The sequence below is a fragment of the Anomalospiza imberbis genome, chromosome Z, assembly GCF_031753505.1.
Source record: "Anomalospiza imberbis isolate Cuckoo-Finch-1a 21T00152 chromosome Z, ASM3175350v1, whole genome shotgun sequence".
Lineage (NCBI taxonomy): Eukaryota > Metazoa > Chordata > Aves > Passeriformes > Viduidae > Anomalospiza > Anomalospiza imberbis.
In genome coordinates, this window is record NC_089721.1 from 12,861,770 (window position 1) to 12,881,304 (window position 19,535).

The window sequence follows — 19,535 nt, forward strand, 5'->3', positions numbered from 1 at the left end:
AGCAAGGAAAGGAAATGTTTGCTTCCTTCTTGCCCCATAACTTCTCAGAAGGAATATTCTCCCTCCTCCTCCTCCTGCATATTGTCTTCACCACCATGTGAGTTCTGGACCAGCCACTGGAATTGCATATAAAGGTAACTTGGGCCCTAGTCCTATGCCTGGGAATATATCACTGGGAGTCTGGACTGTGCTGCTTTATTGAGACTGTTGGGCAGACAAAAGGGACAATCTAAAAAACCAGGCAGGAGCACAGTAACAACCATGCAAACATTTTAACATGGTTCGCTTGCAAGGGTGAGCAAAACTACTTTGTATTGTATTTTGCAACCTCTGTCTGGGTTTCTAATGCTACTACCACCAAGGGTGGAACTCAGCATTTCCCAGCCAAAGCATCTCAGCTGGAGCCCCTCAGTGCACATCAAATGTCCGAGCACAACTTCAACAGACTCACCAGCTACTGGACTGATCTAGGACACAGCCTAGAACTGCACATAAAAAACATTCAGAACCCAGCACAAAGCATCTGCTTCTTGTTCAGTGTAATACAGAACAGAGACTTTATTTTCAGGGATTCACAGAACAGCTGAGTTTCAAAGAGACCTCTGGAGATCATCTGGTCCAATCCTCCGTTCTCCTGAGTGAAATAAAAAAAATATGCAAACTTGAAAACAGATCATTGGAGACTTCTCCAAAACACCTTACTGAAGCAGCTCCTTAGCCAGGAAGAAACAAATCTGGTAAGCCATCAGTCTCGAAATGGCATTCCATATCTAATGACCAACTTTCAGACCTGGAATGACTTTGTTTTGCCCTCCCTATAAAAAAAGAAATTTTTCATGCAACAAGAGAGGATTTTAAACAATTATTTGCTCTTGTTCCTCTTACATGTCCTTATCACCTGTGAAATATTCTTGAGAATCAGTTTGGTTTGTACTCTTGAACATGGCTATAATTGCTTCCACAGGGAGACTGCTGCTGTTGATATTGCCAGGACTCCATGACCATGATGAACTGCTCCTCACTCAGGCCAAAGATGTTACCATTTGAAGCTGTTAAGAAACTGCTTATGGAATACGGCAGTCCCTGCACTGTGAAGTGTTTCTGGTCACTGAATTGAGCCAAGATCAGTCTTGCCTAAGCACTGCTTCTTTCCTATAAAGAACTCACTTTTAAAAAATAAAACAGGTTGGGAGGTGGGGAGGGATCTGCTTGGTATTAAGGCCCTGGGTAGCTAGTAATTATCACAGTATGACAGACAAGCTTGGCTACAAATCTGATTAGATTACTCATTATTCAATTCAGACTAATATGTTTGGTGTATAGAAAAGTACCCACATGCAATTTCTCAAAGTTCCCTCCTGCCAACACGAAGACCAGCTCCCGTTTCTTTTAGAAAACTGTATCAGTCAATTTTACTTTTCGAATCCTCAATACTGTGTTGAAAAGTAAAGAAATTAAAGAAAAAAAAAAAAAGCTCTAATTATATTTCTAGCTCTCCGAACAGTGTGAGCACATTCGTAGCCAAGGCCATCACAAGCTCAGTTTTGCTAAAGAAACTGTTCTGTAACAGAAGTTTAGCACATGCTGCCCTCCTGAGAGTTTTTCCCTCTTAGTAACTTCTTTACTGTCCTGTAATTGTTTGTGTAGGATGAGATTAAGTAACTTTCTCTGAGACACTGTCAAGTGAAGAAGTGGGACAGTGTCCCACTTCTTCCCAGGCAAACCACCTCCTGACAGATTTCCTTGGAGGCTTCATGCAGCCCAGGACTCAGAAGGCAGCATGGTGCAGCAGCACATGGACAGCTGGGGCTTTGTAGGAGTCCCAGATTACATATTCCAAAAGCTCACCTTTAAGTGAATAACTAGTTAATCAAATGTAGGCTCTAAACAAGGCAGATATTACACAGGCAAATATAAGATTAACACAGCTGGAAACCAGAAAAAGGGAAGCAAGGCCAGGACACAGCACAGGGTGGAGCAGGCTCCTTCTGTTTGCCCAGCACAGCAAAGCCCTCGCCCAGTGCTGCAGGAGCAGCAGGGCAGGCGTGGGACAGCAGGGCAGGCACTGCTCTCCATGCCCAGAGCCACTGCCCACTGCTCATCCAGAGCGAGTCAGGCCACCAGAACTCCTGCAGGCACTCAAAGGCAAACAGAAGTGTGAGGAACATTTTTGCATGATAGATGTAAAAGTGGAAAGGATCATGCTGAGGACTGAGAGATTCAGCTGGTGTGTTTTCTCCACTGGTTTTTTTTTTTTTTTCCAAATGTGGTCTAAACTTCTCATCTGTACACAGAAGAAAAGGTGAAGGAGGAAGGCAGTGATACTACTTGTGCGTATACCATATTCAAAAAAACACCCTGTTGAACATTTGGGCACTGCACCAAAAATTTAAAAAGGTGCAAAAGGCTTAAAAAAAACACAAACAAACAAACAAAAAAAACTGCCCATAACAATCCATTAGAAAAGTTATTTTTATTTGTTCAGTCAAGCGAAACTGTAAACATGATTTCACAGTGTTTTGTGAGCAGACACATAGCACAAATTCTGTAATAGAAGAAGTCTCCCTTCACCTGTCAGGCTAAAATGCAGCAGAATTCATGGAAAAAGTTCAACCCAAACTTACAAAACTTAATAAATCAGCTCCTAATTTTTGGCAGAGCAAGAGTAAAAAAAAAACCAAAAAATGAACAGTTTTAAAAAATAATCTTTACATCAGTATTGACTAAGCAACTAAAAATGTGGTTTAAGATCATCAGAATTTGTAAGTTCAGCAGCAGACTGGACACACCACCACAGCTTGCATGGTGCAGGTCAAGTGCTGTAGTATGCAGACTGCCATGGTCTCCTTGTTTATGTGTTTGCATATATGAAGATTGTTTAGAATATTCTAAATCACATAAATTAGCACCTCATATAACCTTGTATTTTATGCCCAACTATAATTTGAAGACAAATTAACTACCTAATCACTTGAAAATAAAATTCATTGGAGCAGAACTGTAGCTACTGTTTATTACCCAAACTCCACAAATGAAAATTCTTTCAAGTCTTTGCTTTTCTGTGAACTGTGCAAACAAATTTAGTATTACACCTTTTCACTCTGCAAGCTCACTGTTATGTGTTCAGATGCATCAGAGATCTCTACCAAATCTCACATCTTAGTTAAACACTAGTCTCAAAAGTACCATAATTGCATTTTTCATCTTAATTTAGGGACTAGCAGACAAGAATGTGAAAGAAGGAAAGAAAAATGGAGAAAAAATAGCAAGAGGTATATCTGATTCTAAGCATAAAATTAATGTGCCAGGAATAGTTTGAGGCATATTTTGTTCCAGCACCAGCTCAGTCTGTCTGTCATCAGCATCCTAGTCATATCTCCTGGGGCAATCAGAAGCACTAGAATTGTGAGCCAATAGCTTTGGGACTAGTGAGAGGCTGTGATGATCCCAGGCAGCTTTGCTGAGCCTGCGAAATGGCATCTGCCAACAGTGAGCACCTTCTGACCTCAATTCTGGTTCATAATCTTAATGCTACCATTGACAGAAAAGCCTTGAAGGACAGCGAAGGCTCCTAAAAAAGAGAGTGCTCATACTTCTTCCTCTCCATGTACACAAAAAGCGCAGGTAATTCAATGTTCACATCCTAAAATAGCATTAAATCAGACAACTTCTGCTTGTTGAGCTTTTATTTACTTTCATGAAAAACATTCTTTAATATCTAAAACATGAGAAATTTCCCTTAAAATAATTGCCTCTGATTACACTGATATATCTCTTGCCACCTACTGTATCTTTCTGGCAATGCAGAAGGTTTTGGATACTTGATTTTGCCTTTCCCTCACCTCTTGCCTATGCCCTCTGATTTTTTTTTTCTCTGACATACACAGTACAGCCTTTTCCTAACTCATGACTGAATTGACACATCTACTAACCTCACTATAGTTCTTATTTCATTAAGCTCTCCTTTCTATTTAAAAATCAGTAACAGTAATTTTTAATAACCCAACAAAATGAAAAAGGTGCAGTATTTTCTACTAAATCTGAACATCCCTTCTAAACAGTTCTAGTGATCCTGCAGCTGACAGAAACTACTTGCACAGCATATGTAGTTTCTGCATCTTTACCCATAATTTTAAGGTCAGGAAAAGGACAAGAAGAGGTGTGTCTGGATAAAATGAAACCGCATTGCAAAGCCAGTGGGAAGAATGATCACTTAAATCAGGTTTCCTGTTAATTTTAAGATCCCTACAAGACCAGCACTACCATCTGAGATGGATCACCACGAGAAATATAAAAGGCAAGATTTTTCAATTTATAAATATCAAACTGTGCTGCAAGAACCTCTGCAATGCAGAAAAAAGGGACTCTTCCTGCACTGTAATGAATGTACTGGTAGTCAGTTTACCAGAACTCTAGAATGGGACGGCCTAAAGACAATATGGATGAAGTTTTCTATTACCACACAAGAAATCCAGGCTATCATTCTTTTCTTTTACTCAGTCACTGACTTTGAAAAACTGAGGCAAATCTGAGCAGTTCACCTGATGCTTGGGGGAAAAAGCTGCAAAATATTATACCCTGGGATGGGAGAAATGTTATACCCTTTTCTGAGTCAGTTTGCAAAGGCTTTCACAAAGAAACACTCTTAAAATATCATTTTAAAAGCCTGTGCATAAAGACCTAGCTGACTAACAACACCATGCCTGAGAGATAACAAAAGGATGTAAAATACTGCAAAGTAAGAAGAGTTAAGAGGGAAGCTTGTCAGGAGTTTTATATTTTGACTACTGCCCTTGCTAGGCACCCTTCCTTATCATTTGGTTGCCTCAAATGTTCATATTAGATATTGTTCTACTTTTGTACGCTGCTTGGCAGATTTGACAAAGAGCTATAAACAGTGTAACTTCCTAAGCCAATCTGTTGAATGCAAGACTCGTCCTCTGAGACCAGGTGCTCTAAAAGAAGTCTCTCATACAAGGTCTCCTCAACTGTAAGCAAAGACATTGTAATGCTCAACTTCACATGCCCTAGAGGAAAATACTGAAGCAATTTCCCTAGGACCCTGAGATACAAATGGAAAACACTGTCCCTTCTGCCAAAGCACTTTTTTCCTGCCAAACTCTAGAAAAATATCCTTAAGCAATTGAAGCCCAAACGTTAGGAATTCACCAGCTACACATGCTCAAATGGAGCACCCCTCCAGCCCAGGGGTTCCCATGCAGTCAGTTTATTTTGCTGTAACTCAAGAGACTGGGCAAAGGAATGGGCAAGTGGAGCAGCATCACCACAAGGAAGCACATGGGGTCATTCAGCTGGCCATAAATATAACCCCTCTGCCAAGTTACCACACCATGGTGTCATTGGCCTTCTCAAGCCCAGAGATCTGCAAATAACAGCACAGCTTCTGCTTTGTTACGTACACCACTGCTTTACAACATGACTGCCTCAGAAAGAACTACACACAAGAAACCTTTCTAGGAAGCCTCACTGTCTCCTCCACATAATCAGTATTTGTCTTTTACATCTAACTGTGTAACAAGGAAAACAGTCTCATCCAAAAATTATTTTATACGTGAGCATTCAAGTCGTGGCTTTCCTAATTCGTCAGCTGCAAGGCCTCATGAGCCATCAGGCAATGACACATTCTGAGCTCGCTGCCACCCAGAGCCCATGGCAGCTGTCAGAGCACGTCCTCCTCAGACACTATTGCCCTCATGCCTTTCAGTCCCATCTTGCACCGTGCTCTGCTCCTCAGAGTCTCAAAGAAGTTCTCCAGTCATGTTTAGTCACTGTAGGCTATCTTTTCTAGGAGCACATGTGGAAGATAAAAATGTGACTTGCAATGAATGAAGAAAAGCAACTACAACACCTGTAAAACACAGGATCAATGCCAGAGAAACAGCCTCCTGCTGTGAGGTGGCTCCAAAACTGGAAGACAATGAGCCAAGAGGCTTTATAAAGGGAAGCAGCAGAGAGATGCACCCATTTGAAAAAGAAGAACCCAGAGAACACCTTTCAATAAAATTATTTATTTGGTCATTGCTAAATGGAAATATAAGCAAAGGTGACCTGGTTTTTAGCCATGAAAATATATCAAAAAGAACAGAAAACACAGGAAAACACCAGATGTATCAATCTAAACCAACAGACAGGAAATGGGACACACCTGCATGCTATTTTAGCCTGTAGATGAAATAAAAAACAAACAAACCATCAAAAAAACCACCACACTGTGATACACTAAAGAATTACAAATGCCAGTCTTGGAAGAGTCATAGCTAGTATTAGAAAATATATCTATCTGCCTCATCACCTGGTCTATATCTTCGCCACCAGTAACATAAAAACACTTTTAATTTCATTTTGCAAACAGAATGAAGACAAGTAAAGACACACAGAATAGAGAGAACTTGAACTGTCAATACCTGTCTTCCACACATGTCTTCTAACATGTCTAAAGAGGCAATTTAAAGGTCTGCATGATCAATCAACCTAGACTTCTGTCAAACACCTTGTAACACCTAGCAATCCAATTTCAATCAGTTCTTCTTGCATTATTTGCTGCTAACATTACCCCTGCTCGATTCAACACAGCAATCAAATAAGCCACTACACAATAGAGAGGGCTGCAAGAAATGAATGAAACCAGATATAAAACAGTATTGATGTTATTTCATTTCCTAAGTTTCCAGCCTACAGTCCACACCAGATCCCCAGTTGGCATTTATCAGTATAGCTCTAATGACCCGTTAGGCCAATTTAGACTGCTGCAGATCTGGCTGTTAGTGTTAGACTTTAGCATTAAGAAGTCAATGAAAAAGCACAGGTGGTACTATTGATTAACTGAAAAAATAGACAGATGGTCTGTCCTTTTTCCAAACTCAGGATACAACTAATTTACACTGTATGAGCTTGTGTCTTCAAAAGCAATTATTAGTTCAGCTGTTTCACACTAACACAAAGTAAAATGCCATCATTTCATAGTATTTTCCTAGCATGTAATTGCATACTATTGTCATGGTCTAATCTCAGCTGTTTTCAAGGGTTCAAAAGCTAACTTTAATTCTGTAAAACTTAAAATTAGTAAATGCATTGTAAGGACATTTCAAGACTGAAAATGGAATTTTTTCAGTCTTGCATATGCTCAAAAAAGAAACCATGTCTTCTCTGAACATAATGGCAATGACCGCAGTCCACCTAGACTGACAGTGTTTTGGCTTCAGTGTGACACACAGCTTAGAAGTCAAAATATTGTTATCTGCAGTAATTCCACAGCTGGTGATACTGGTAAAGCTGAGGGTATTAGCAAAGATGGCATTTACAGTGCGGTGATGATGCCAGCACATATTCTTCCATGCTTCCTTTGAATTCTCAAACAACCTCTGTACCATTTTTTCTTCTGGATAGAGATTGCCTTTATTACTTGGTCGGGAATATCACAGATCAAACTGCCTTAACATCCTCTTTCTCTCCGCTTTTTAGCTCTATGTCATCCGCAATATTTTCAAGGCACTTGCAAGGACTTGCTAATTTCTCATCCTGTTGCATGAGAATGTGAGTGGCCTGCATGGAAGGAGACTCTTTTCCTTAAATCATTAAGTAATTCTTCAATAAAATGACACTGGCAGACAACATCTCTGTTCAACGGTTGCACCTCATAGCCAAACACAATGGCAGCTGTTCCACAATGCTGCTAGTGCTATCTTTCAAGGAGACTGTTGAAGTCGCACCATGATCAGTGGCTTTTTTTTAATCTCTCTACCTTTCCTCCAGTTATATCTCTCTAACTTTCCTCCAGACATATACAGTAATTCAGCAATTTGAAAATTTTTGAGCAACTGAGATATTTTGAAAAATAAAGTCCTGTTTACTCATTTTAGGATCAGCTCTACTGGGTAAAATAACAACACAGCAAGTGACTTGCAGTTACTTAAAAGAGGACCAACTGGCAAGAGACACAGATCTTCACATCTAACTGTGTAAAAAGATTTTCCACAACTTTAACATCTCTCTTAGATATAGAACTGCCCTCCTGCTGGGACATCACTGAAGCTGTGAGGCATTTGAAACCAAAGTTCACAGGACCTTTCATTCCTCCAATCCACAGCTGTGATCCAGAGGGAGGTGTGAAGGACAAATTCAGGACATAGCATTGGTGGAAATCTCTTAATTGCTCAATAGTAATTTCTGCAATACTGAGCTAAGAATACACCCTCCCCCATTACAGTAATGTCCTAGTAAGAAGTGCCACATAGGAATTAGGTATTGCTGGATTTTCAGCTGGGGCAGCGTTTGGTGCAAATAGACAGTCAATGTCTTCACAGCATTCTCATTAATGCCAGTCATGGACCATAAGAATATCCACATTGCCCACAGCAGTGCAGCTGCACTGACACCCTTCAGCCTGAAAACCTGCACAACACGGGCAGCCAGAAGCCCTCAGCACTGCTGCCAGTTCATCCAGCCAAAACCAGCCACCACGGCAGCTGCAGAGCTGTACTCTGCCCTTACAGGCATATGGTGCTCCAGATGGTGTTGCAAGGACGTTGTCCACCCCTTCCACCCTGGAAGCATCATGAGCTATCAGACAGATCCCACATACAACAGAGAAGGCCTTTTCACTGAAGTTCAGTTTTGTGTTGTCCTCATGACAGTAAACCTTGCGTATGGTTAAAATGTTTAGTGTTTTAAAAAGGAAGTATAAAAATAATTGCATGGTAAATTGTTTCTCACCTATGAAAGTACCTAGTCTGTAAATCTTCTGTTATTAACAATATCACTGACATATAAACAAAGAATACATGCCTCTTATCTGACTGCATGTTTTTAAAACTAAATATATTCATCAAAATTAAAATTTGTAGGAAGCTCCAAAATCTTTCCTATAACTGGCAATCAGCCATTTTTTACATTAGGTTACTGCCATACTTTAATTAGCTCTAATTCACAAATTATAATCACTGTCTAGAAAAATTGTGACACATTTTTTATGAAGCAGTTGTTCATTTTTATCAACATGCAGTCACCTTATTCTTACAGAATTCACTAATGCAAAAAAAGATATCTTTTCCCATCATGAATTATGACATACCTGTCTTCCACTTAAGTACTCCAGTTTTCTGAAAATCATGTACAAACTACTAGCTAAAAGCATTAAAATCTCTGCTCATTGGAAACAATCAAGAAAAAAGGAAAAAAAATTACTCCTTTGCTACTTTTCTCAAATACATTTCAAGAGGATGTAGAAACTAATCAGTTCTTTAAAAAAAAAACTCTTGGGTGTATCATTCCATCTTTCTGTTCCCAAGGACCTTTGAGACCCTGACTTGTGGGATTCTATCTATTGCTGTGAGTCAATGACATCTAGGCTCTTCCAAATGAGATGGCTTTAAGCCTAGTGGTGTTTAACTAAATATTCACTAATACTCCTATTGAGGAAACACAATTTTAAAATTGAAATTAAAGATTTCAACCCTTTATAATAGTGATATAGCTGTTGGTGTCACTGAAGTTCAGGTCTCATACAGTTCTTCAACATTCACTGTTGATTTCCAAGCATTATTCCAGGCAGTTGTATTTGACCTCAGTTTTTAAGTGCAGAGTTTTATTCATTTGCTGGATCTGCTAGGTGAAATGTAATCTTCCTGAAGCACTAATAGCAAAACCAAATATGGTGCGGGTAAGTGCAAGCCAAAGGAATAATCAGCAGAAAATCTTGAGAAGAAAGGCTTTCAAATTTTAAACTCTATTGTCTGAGAAGAGACTGGCAACACAATGCCTTCTATATTTGCTGAAGTGCACTTGAAGCACAGGAACTTCTTGCTCCACACACTTAGCTACACAGAAAAGCAGAAGATATATTCCACCTTTTGCCTTATTTCATCTTCCATACCCATCTAGGACAAGGTACAAATCTACATTAAACACTAATTTTTTCCTTCTTTCACAAATCAGCATCCTTTGAAGAACCCCAGAAACAAGATAGTTCAATTATTTGCATACAAAGAGCCAGATTTCATGGCATTGACTGATTTTCCCCAGCCAAGCAGAAAAGAGGCACAAAAGGGCACTACGCTCAGGAAAGTTAATGACATATTCAAGGATGACAAGGCAAGCATAAGTGCTAGACATGGGTATGATGCCACGCATCAACAGCCCATAAGGAGGGATAGGAGGCAATCTGTGCTGAAATCCACCCCTGCTGCATGCTCCTTCTAGTGGCTGCTCACAGGCACATCACCCAAAAGGCTCCCCCATCCTGTGCAGCAAGGGCAGCTGCAATGGAGGCAGAATCTGGCCCTCAGTGTAGGAGGAAAAGGAACAGCGAGCAGAACAGCAGTTCCCACCCTCATGGCACCGTTTAACAGTTTTGCTGGTATGTGACCTTTTGTTTGCCATCAAATCATCTCCCTAGCATTCAGATCATATGTTTGTCTATTCATCAAATCCCCTGAACATTCAAACCACATACACAAAGGCTGTTTGGATCCTTCCTGCCTCTATTGTGGCAGCTCAATAACTAAGACAGGGAGCTCCCAGCTGGGTAACAGCAGCAGAGAAACACTGCACAGCCAGAGGAGAAAGACATGTCAGCAGAGCACACTTATATAGGGAGAAAATTAGAGTCTGGAAACTCACCAAAAAGTCATCCCTTTTCTTCTGAGTGTCATAAAAAAAGATGCTCATAATAATTACTACACTAGCAGTGTTTAAATGTTAATTTGTACAGTACTCTGTGGAGCATATAGTTCTGATTGACATTTTGGCTAGAAAAGGAACCTTACTTAGCAATCTCTTCTGAATTAAAGCATTAATAGAGGCAGTTTGATAAAAATTATGTCACCCTGTTTGAAACCATGCCAATGGAAAGATATGCTTTTATGACTTTGCCCCTGCAATTGTACAGTGATATTTAGACCTAGAGACTTCTAGGATGGATTTGAATCCTCACCATTAAAAATTAGGAACTCAGAAATCACTACAAAATTAAAACTGAACTAAACTGCCCTCAGCTGAAGAAGTTGTGTGTGCAGAAGAAGCAATTTGTTGGGTATTTAATTTCATCACACAGTAGCACATTCACTTAGCTGGCCCAGGCTTATCACACCAACTATTTCATCAAGTTGCAACCACTTAAAAATGAAGCCTGTTGTCTAAACTGATACTGGTTCCCCAAATTCCTTCTGAGGTGAAAGAGAAAGACCTCTGGTGTCTATTTACCTTGTTCACATATCTGTGACTAATGTAAGTTAGGATACTTCATTAGTGAAGGTGATTCTTTTTCTCCCTCTTCAAATAAGGAAAAAAATAGCACACTTCAGTCAGCTAAAATTATGTGAGATGTATGTATCCCAGCATACATATCTCTGCTACTAATGAATGAGTCTTCAAGAGGAGGGAAATTATCCCTTTGTTACTAATGGACAAATTAGGGTCCTGAGAGGCTCTAAGTTGTACTTTCAAAAAATTTAAAGTCCATCTACACTGAATGTGGTAGTTGAAAGTCTAAAACTGTAACCCTGAAAACCCCTCTGTAGCAGTTAATGAATAGAAAGTCTTACCTTTTTTCTGTCTCACTGAGGTCCAATTATAGCAGTTACACCTGTACAGGGCAGCTTGAAGAAGTGTTCAACAAGCATGTCTGCTTTGCTTTAGGTAGGAACTGGAGAAACTTCTACAGAGACATAACACAGGGATGCTTTTCTTATTGCTGGGCAGGGCTCATGCAGATCCAAAGGCTTTTCTGCTTTTGTTTTTTGTAGTGCCTTGCAGCAAGGACCCAGCATGGGAGGCTGGGGGGAGACACAGGCAGGACAGGTGACCCCAGGTGACCAAAGGGATATTCCAGACCATATGACAACATGCTTAGGATATAAGGTATAGGGAAAGAAGAAGAAAGTGGGGGAGATATTTGGAGTGATAGCATTTGCCTTACAAAGTAAACATTCCATGTGACAGAAGCCTGCTTTCCTGGAGCTGGCTGAACAACTGACTCTCCAGGGGAAGTGGTGGATGAATTATTGGTGTTGCTTTGTTTGTACATGTGGGTTTTTCTTTCTCTGACAAACTGTCTTTATCTCTGAGTTTTCCAGCTTTTACTCTTCCAGTTCTCTCCCTGATTCTGCTAGTGGGGCAACAAGTGAGCAGCTGTGCGGTACTCAGAGGCTGCCTGGGGTTAAACCATGACAGACCCGAATAAGACTCCCAGTCCAAAACAGTGTTTCTCCACTGCAGCAATACACAAGATAAAAGATGATGGTGTTTTGTGGGAAATGCTGACTCGGGATCAAGAGTAGAGGCCATTAGTAAAAGGATGCAGGAAAGAACCAGCTCTCCACAGCTACCAGGACTCACCAGATGAGCAGAGGCAAGCTGGCCTCTGAAACCAGGTGCAAGCACCCTGTGTTTGGTGTTGTGGGCAGGGAGGTGTGCATAAGAACAAAAGGAAGGAGAGCCTACAAGACCAGAGTTGCTGCTACAGGGGCTGCAGAAACACCTGTAGGGAAATACGCCCTTCTTCTGTATGTTTGCTGTATGTGAGTGGTGTTGAGACAAATGTACATGGCTTCACACAGACCAGAGAAATCCACTACAACCCCCAAGCTTTCTCTGTAAGCTACAAGAGAGACAGAAATGCTATTTGGAGAAACAGCATACCCCCCATAACACTTTCTGTTTGACAAATTAATATTACACAAGCCATCTTGGTTTTTCTCCCACCATGACACAAGAACAGTGCCCAGTCAGTCCTTGGTGTACTGAGTGAAAGCATTTTTTGGAATACAGTCAGCACAACCCAGGCTGGAATACTCTCAGCATCCAGACAGTAACACTTTCAGGTTTCACAGACAGAGCTATTCAGGCTGCGTATATTCCTAGACGGCACTAGTATTAGTGTCAGGTTGTATTTTTGTTTATAGCTTGAAGTCTACTGCTCCAATTTCAAGCCTTGAGAAAGCTTTCTATATCTAAAAGTTTATCCAATTTTTTCCAATTATAGATGCTGGTCATCAAAAGTTATTACCTTTCCTACATGCCTGGGACCATCACAGCCATAAGGAAACTACTGCAATATGGGAAGATACTGAATTTGGTGTCTGAATGGAGATTGCCCAAAATGAAGAAAAATGAAGGCACATTACCAGTTAGTTCTCAAATTTGCCCACCATGCCCAGAAGACCTATACTCCTAAACCTCTAAGTATTACTCATTTTTAACTACTATATACAACTAAGTAGAGAACTTCAAACACTGAGAAATCATCTGTTTCACCCAGTGAACTCAACTCAGGAAATAACAGAAACAAGAAAAGTGTTCCCAAATATTTAAACATTCATGTAACAAAACCAAGCACTACACAGCAAAGCCTATTACACTGCCAAATAATCTGGTACAAAACAGGGGGGAAAAAAAACAAAAAAAAGACAAAACAAGGGGAAAAAATATCTCATTAAGATGAAATCACACCACTGCCAGCAATAACTTTACCTGGAAGCCTTACAAACGCATCAAGAAGTAACAACGTCATGATCAACACCCTTGGACACAAACTTAAAGTTAAGTCCTTAAAAAATTTCTTCAATAGAAAGAGACTAATAAAAACCTAAACCTCTTAAACCTTTAATATTTGTTGCTAACTGTAAGTTCTTCATTAAGCTAACCCCTTTAATGCCTGGTCAATGAATTCAACTGCCAGATTTTAACAATGCAGGTAACAACACCCAGCAGTCTTTGCTAGAAGTTTACATTTTCCCTCTGCCAAGTAAGTACATAACCTCCGAACCAAGACCGATCTGATATCAAAGGCTCCATTTTTCAGATGAGAAAGAAATGACAGAAGATGTGTGAATTGTCAGGGTACAGTGGTGGCACTTTTTGAGGTAGAGCCCTTCTCCCCCAGTCACGTCCACCAGGCTTCCCTACTAACATGCCTCACTTTTTGCTTTGATTTGCTGTTGACATCTGAGGGGAGACACAGCCTAACAGGCAGTTCATGGTCCAAAAGAAAAGAAACACATCTATAAATAAAAAGCATTACATATTGGCAAATGTGCTGATATTTCGTCTGTTTGCATCTTCCCACCTGCACAGCACTGAAAAATAAAATTTTCTCAATTGGCTTGAAGAAACACACAGACGGTCGGCTCGATCTTGTGATTTCTATGGATTATATTACCTGACTCGAATGCCAAACACAGTTTGGTATTTCCAAATATAGACTTTGCATGTATTTTTCTGAATTGTCTCAGCAAAGGGTTGGACAAAATTTGATTTTCCTTCTTCCTAAAACTGATTATGCTCAGTGGCATATTCACTCCTATACAGTCCCTCCCCCTCCCTCTCAATTCTCTCAACCTTCTGTTTCCAGCAAAGAAACAAGAGAAAAATTATAACCAACATCAGGTACATTTCAAATGAAGCCTGTAACGGCATTTTTCCATAAATCTATTGGTTATTTCCCATTAATTATTTATTTATGCATTTGCAGCCAAATAGACAATGGTTTGTACCACAAAGGGTGCACAAAACACACAGATAGCTACACAGTTTCTTAATCTGGCTGCCTTCCTCCTGCAAATGTGGCTTTAGCTTGGCAGAAAACATAATGCAAAGGTACAATGGTGAATTGAAAGGTCAATCTGACCTTCACTTTGACAGGTTTTAGACATTAAAGGTTAATACACCCAGAAGATGCTAGTTCTGTCTCAAAGCCCCTTTTCCAACCACACTTTTGTGTACAGAAATAATGTTTCTATATAGAATCACAGAATCATTTGTGTTGGAAAAGACTTTCAAGATCATCAAATCCAACATACATTGTTGTACTCCAAGCCCACCAAAGAGAGGCACAAGCACAAGCAAGACTTAAAATGACATTTTAAGTGGCTTTAGATAAATTAATGCAAGCCTGTCAGAGGACACCAACACTGACGGACGCAGTTCAGACGGTGGGACTGCTGCAGGACACTGTGTTCACATGCTGTGCTCTCCTCCATCCACCCTGCAAGGGACTGGCATCCCACAGGCACCTGCAGGGGATGCAGCCAGGTGCCTCCCAACCACAGTGTGTTCCCCCCCCCACCATCGTGCCATAGAAATGGTTTCATTAATGATACATCATAACCTCATTTTTCTGGACTAGGGTTCATCTTCTTTTCATTACAGATGCAATAATTAGAGGAGGATCTGCCATTGCTAAAAGACTAAGTTGTAACACAAGAACACAACTGGCACAAACTACATTTCAAAACCTGAGTGGAGCCATATCATCTGTTGTTTAATGGGAGACTTTGCAGCTCTCTGTCACACTGAAGTTTCTGCATTTGCATCTTGATACTACAGATACACTTTCCACCCTGCACCTCCTCCCCAGAAATGTATACTTCTAGAGGAAAAGAGAAGAGGGCATCAATTCAAAAATAGATGGAAATTTAATTCCACCAAAACTGGAAAATTTTGACTAGAATATTTTTATCTAGGTAGTATTTGTGAGCCAGAACTCTGACAAGGGCATATTGTAAACTCAAAAAAAAAACCAAAAAAAAAAAAAAACCAAAAAAAAAAAAAAAACAAACCCACACATTCCTGTTCTAAAATAAAAGCAGTGCTGTTTAATTACTTCACCATTTTCTCCTCTGGCAAAAACATCAGCTAAGCAAATAAAATATTTTAGTATAGAGCTGTGATTCCGTATGGCTTTGGCCAGGTTGACAAATAAAACTAGCATAAACCTCAAAATCTGGGAGGGAAACAGTTACCTCATTAAAGTGCAGCACATTAACTTGCCATCAGCTCTGCTGCGTGCTGTGCTGTGAATAAATTAAATGTGAATTCAGAAGAATTCTGACTGACTGTGTCTGACAAGCTTTATTACTGTGCATATACCAGCAATCATCTCCCCAGTTTTGCAGAGAAAAAAAAAAACACAAAAAACATTAAGGAGGCAAGAGCGAAACAGTCCAAGTCTGTCTCTTCTGGCAGTGAATGTTTATAAGCTTAACTTATAATGCCAGAGATGGCCTCACATAAATGCTTTGATGGCAAATGCGTAGATGGAGCTGATCTTTTGGACAGTCACCAGTGAAACAGATATTTTGGTGACATACCCTTAGCAACTTCTCCTTGTGGTCAAATCTACTGAGAGTCCGTGGTTCATGAAAAAGCAATCCAAGCTCTCTCAAACAGAAATGCAACCTGAGCACTGACTGATGGGTTTTGGCTCAGTCAGGCACAGGGGAGGTCACTGAATAATATATTTTCCTGGGGCAGTAGGAACAATTCCCTTACCTTCTGAAGTTCTTTGTCCTTTTTTCCTGTACTGTTACTTTATCATGGAGCATGAAGAGGCTTCAATATGTTAGCTGTGTTTCATCCATTTCAATGAGACAACATTTGACCATGAAAAGCAGGTATTAGCATTTCTTTTCCATTATATTTTCTTAAGTTATAGCTCACTAACAAAAATCAGGATTTGTGACCATCTTTGTCTATTTCAAAATACAAACATAATAAAAATGCATTTTAATCAGGCAAAGCCATCAAACAACCAAAACACAAATGAGGACAGAAGTGAGACAACCATCACTCTAGCTGGCTCAGGTCTCCCAAGACATTACCAGAAATGCAAATATTCAAGACTGGAAGCCATTGATCTGGCACAAAGAAGGAATGTGCAACTACGTACATTCTGTATCTGTGCCTACATTATATTATTCTTCAGATATGCTCAATAATAATGTATTAACATATGATTTCTGGCATAAGCTTTTGCAGACCTTATGGCTGGTTTAGCTCAATGGGTGCAGCATTACTTGATGACCATCAAAGGGTATGCATGAGCAGAATTTGGGACATAGGCACAACTACGAATAGTAGCACATGGTAAGAAAGACTTTGATGTCCTGGAGCACATCCAGAGAAGGGCAACAAAGTGAAGGGTGTGGAGCATAGGTCTTATTAGAAGTGGCTGAAGTAGTGGAGTGGTTTAGCTTGGAGAAGAGGAGGCTCAGGGGGGACTTCATTGCTCTTTACAACTCCCTGAAAGGAGGGTGTAGCCAGGTGGGGGTCCATTTCTTCCTCCAAGTAACAAATTAAATGAAAAGGAGAAATGGCTTTAAATTGTGTCAGGGAATGTTTAGACTGGGTATTGGGAAGAATTTCTTCACTTAAGGGATTGCAAGCATTGGAACTGGCTACCTAGGGAAGCAGCAGAGTCACCATCACTTGAGGTATTTAAAAGATGGGCAGACATGGCATTAAGGGATATGGCTTTGTGGTGAATCCGGAAGTTTTAGGTTAATGGTTGACTTGATAATTATAGAGGTCTTTTCCAACTGTAATGATTCTATGATTTTCTTCTATTGCACAAAGCACCTTGATTTTGGCAAAATAAAATCCCGTAGCTCCATGCTCATTTAACTTGCAGATGCATTAAACCATATAATGTCAGCAAGTATCTTGGACAGAAGCAGACTGAATTTCTAGCAGTTCAGACTGATGGGGAATTAAAAATTAACCTTTTACTCATCAATATTTCAATGTCCTATTAGGTTCTATTCAGTAGAGAATGTCCTTAACACATGTCCTTACAAAACAATCACAGCAAAGCTGGAGAGGATGACAAGCATTTAACTGAAGAAATTAGAAGGGCACAGAATTATCTCCCACTTCATTGCTAAAAGTTACATTGCTTCAGATGACACAAGTTATTCTACAGATAAAATCTGTGCATTTCATAGAAGGCTCCCTCCAATGTTGGTCAGAAGTCCTGAAGGAGCTCATCCTGTTCTGCTGACCACACAGAGACAGTAGTTTCCCAGGGACATTTTAGCTACTAAGGAGGCTTGGAGGCAGAGAAATGGCATTTGATTTGTAGCCCTAAATCCTACAGTTTTATCACAAGAGACAAAGCATCAACTCCAAGTCATTCACAGGGAACATGTCTCTGACAGGGTTACTAAGCTGAAGTGTAATATTGCAAAAATGTAAATTCAAAGCATGGGGATGCTGTAAGTGCCTGGTACCCACCTGCAGCAGGAGAGTAGGTTGTACCTCTCACAAAAAGGACTTCTGGGGAATTAAAGCCCCCCCCCCCCCCCCCCCCCCAACAGCAAAACACAATTTATTCCCATATCTAGTTTTTTTCCCCCTACCAGATTTCTCCAGCCAAATCAGACAGGTCATGTTGTACAGGTGTGGGCGGGGGGGGGGGGGGGGGGGGGGGTGGGGGTGTGGAGTGGAAATAAACTGAGAGAAAGGAAACAACTATAATGTACCTTTTAAATGAGAGTTGTCCAGACACTGTGTGATCTGGTGGTTTAAATTAACTTCTCTGGCATTTACAAGTGATAAAGAGGTCAAGATATTAAATACCTAGTAAATAATTTGCCTCGACAAATATGCTGTTTTTCTCTGGCAAACAGTACAGGAATCACTATAAGATACCTGAGCAGACACAACTTACACATGTTCTCTGAGAGGTTCCACATGGCTTCTTGCTGCTTATCTGCTTCTGCACTACCTGGTGTAGTGTTGTCAGAGTAGGGCACCCATGTGTCCAACTGCCACACACAAAGAAAACAGAGGAATAGAGAACTGCAGAAAACAGTGGCAATGTTCATTCTGGAAAACGACTGTTGAGCTTTACAGGGTTTCCTACAAAGACATAAAACTTTCTAAACAGGTCCTCCTTTTCTAACTTGCTCGTCTATCACTTGATTTGTCCCATATTCTTTGTGCAGCTTGCAAAAGAGAGTTTAATTTCATGCCTTAAAATCTTTCAACAGGGACTTGTCACCTGAAGGAAAAAAAACACAGAAAAAAATATGTGCATATATGCAAACACACCCATACACACGTACATATTGGAGTCAATACAATGATTAAAACACATCCAAATTATCATACCTACTAACCAAGTGATTACTTTACATCATGTGAAACTTGCTCTTTATAAGTTAACAGGGAAATCTGCTTTCCTGGGGAGGAAAAGTTTTCTCTTGTCTTCAAAAACACAGATTTTGAAACAGCCAGGATTTGGCCCAGGAATAGTTTTTCAGTTTCTGAGATCTCCACTCTCTCTCATGCAATCCAAAAAAGCCCAGCAGCCAGTCCAACACCAAGTGTGGCTCATTATCCTGTTTGGGTTTGGAGTGGGGTTTTTCTGTTTGTTTGTTTGTGTTGTGAAGTTTGTGTGGGTTTGATTTGTTTTGCTGTTTATTGGGGTTTTTATAAATAATTAAAAATGTTACCAAAATTACCCTTGTGTAGAACTTTAGTTTGCTAAGCCACAGGCAGTGTCTGCTCTGGATATCTGACGGTCTACAAGGAGAAGAGATGTACAGACAAAAATGGTGCAGAGGAAGAGAAGGAAAACTACTGGTGGCAGTCAAAAATGAAGAGAAATTTCAAATCCCTGTTCATGCAAATGTTGGTTTGGCCTCCTGTATCCTGCGCAGGAAGAGGAACACTCCTCAGCTCTCCTACGTGTAGGGATGGTATAACGAGGATCTGACTCCAAGTAAGACCATGCTCAT

At 40.2% G+C, this 19,535-nt stretch overlaps 1 protein-coding gene and 1 long non-coding RNA gene across 2 annotated transcripts in view; one reads left to right on the plus strand and one right to left on the minus strand.

Moving 5' to 3' along the window:
- PLCXD3 (phosphatidylinositol specific phospholipase C X domain containing 3) overlaps nt 1-19,535 on the minus strand; it is an 81,994-nt gene that overhangs the window by 41,048 nt on the left and 21,411 nt on the right. The gene's annotated exons all lie outside the window — the stretch shown is intronic.
- Nucleotides 11,743-13,314, plus strand: LOC137465155 (uncharacterized). The gene is made up of 2 exons (XR_010994573.1): nt 11,743-11,877; nt 13,001-13,314. It is a non-coding gene; the product is annotated as an uncharacterized lncRNA (long non-coding RNA).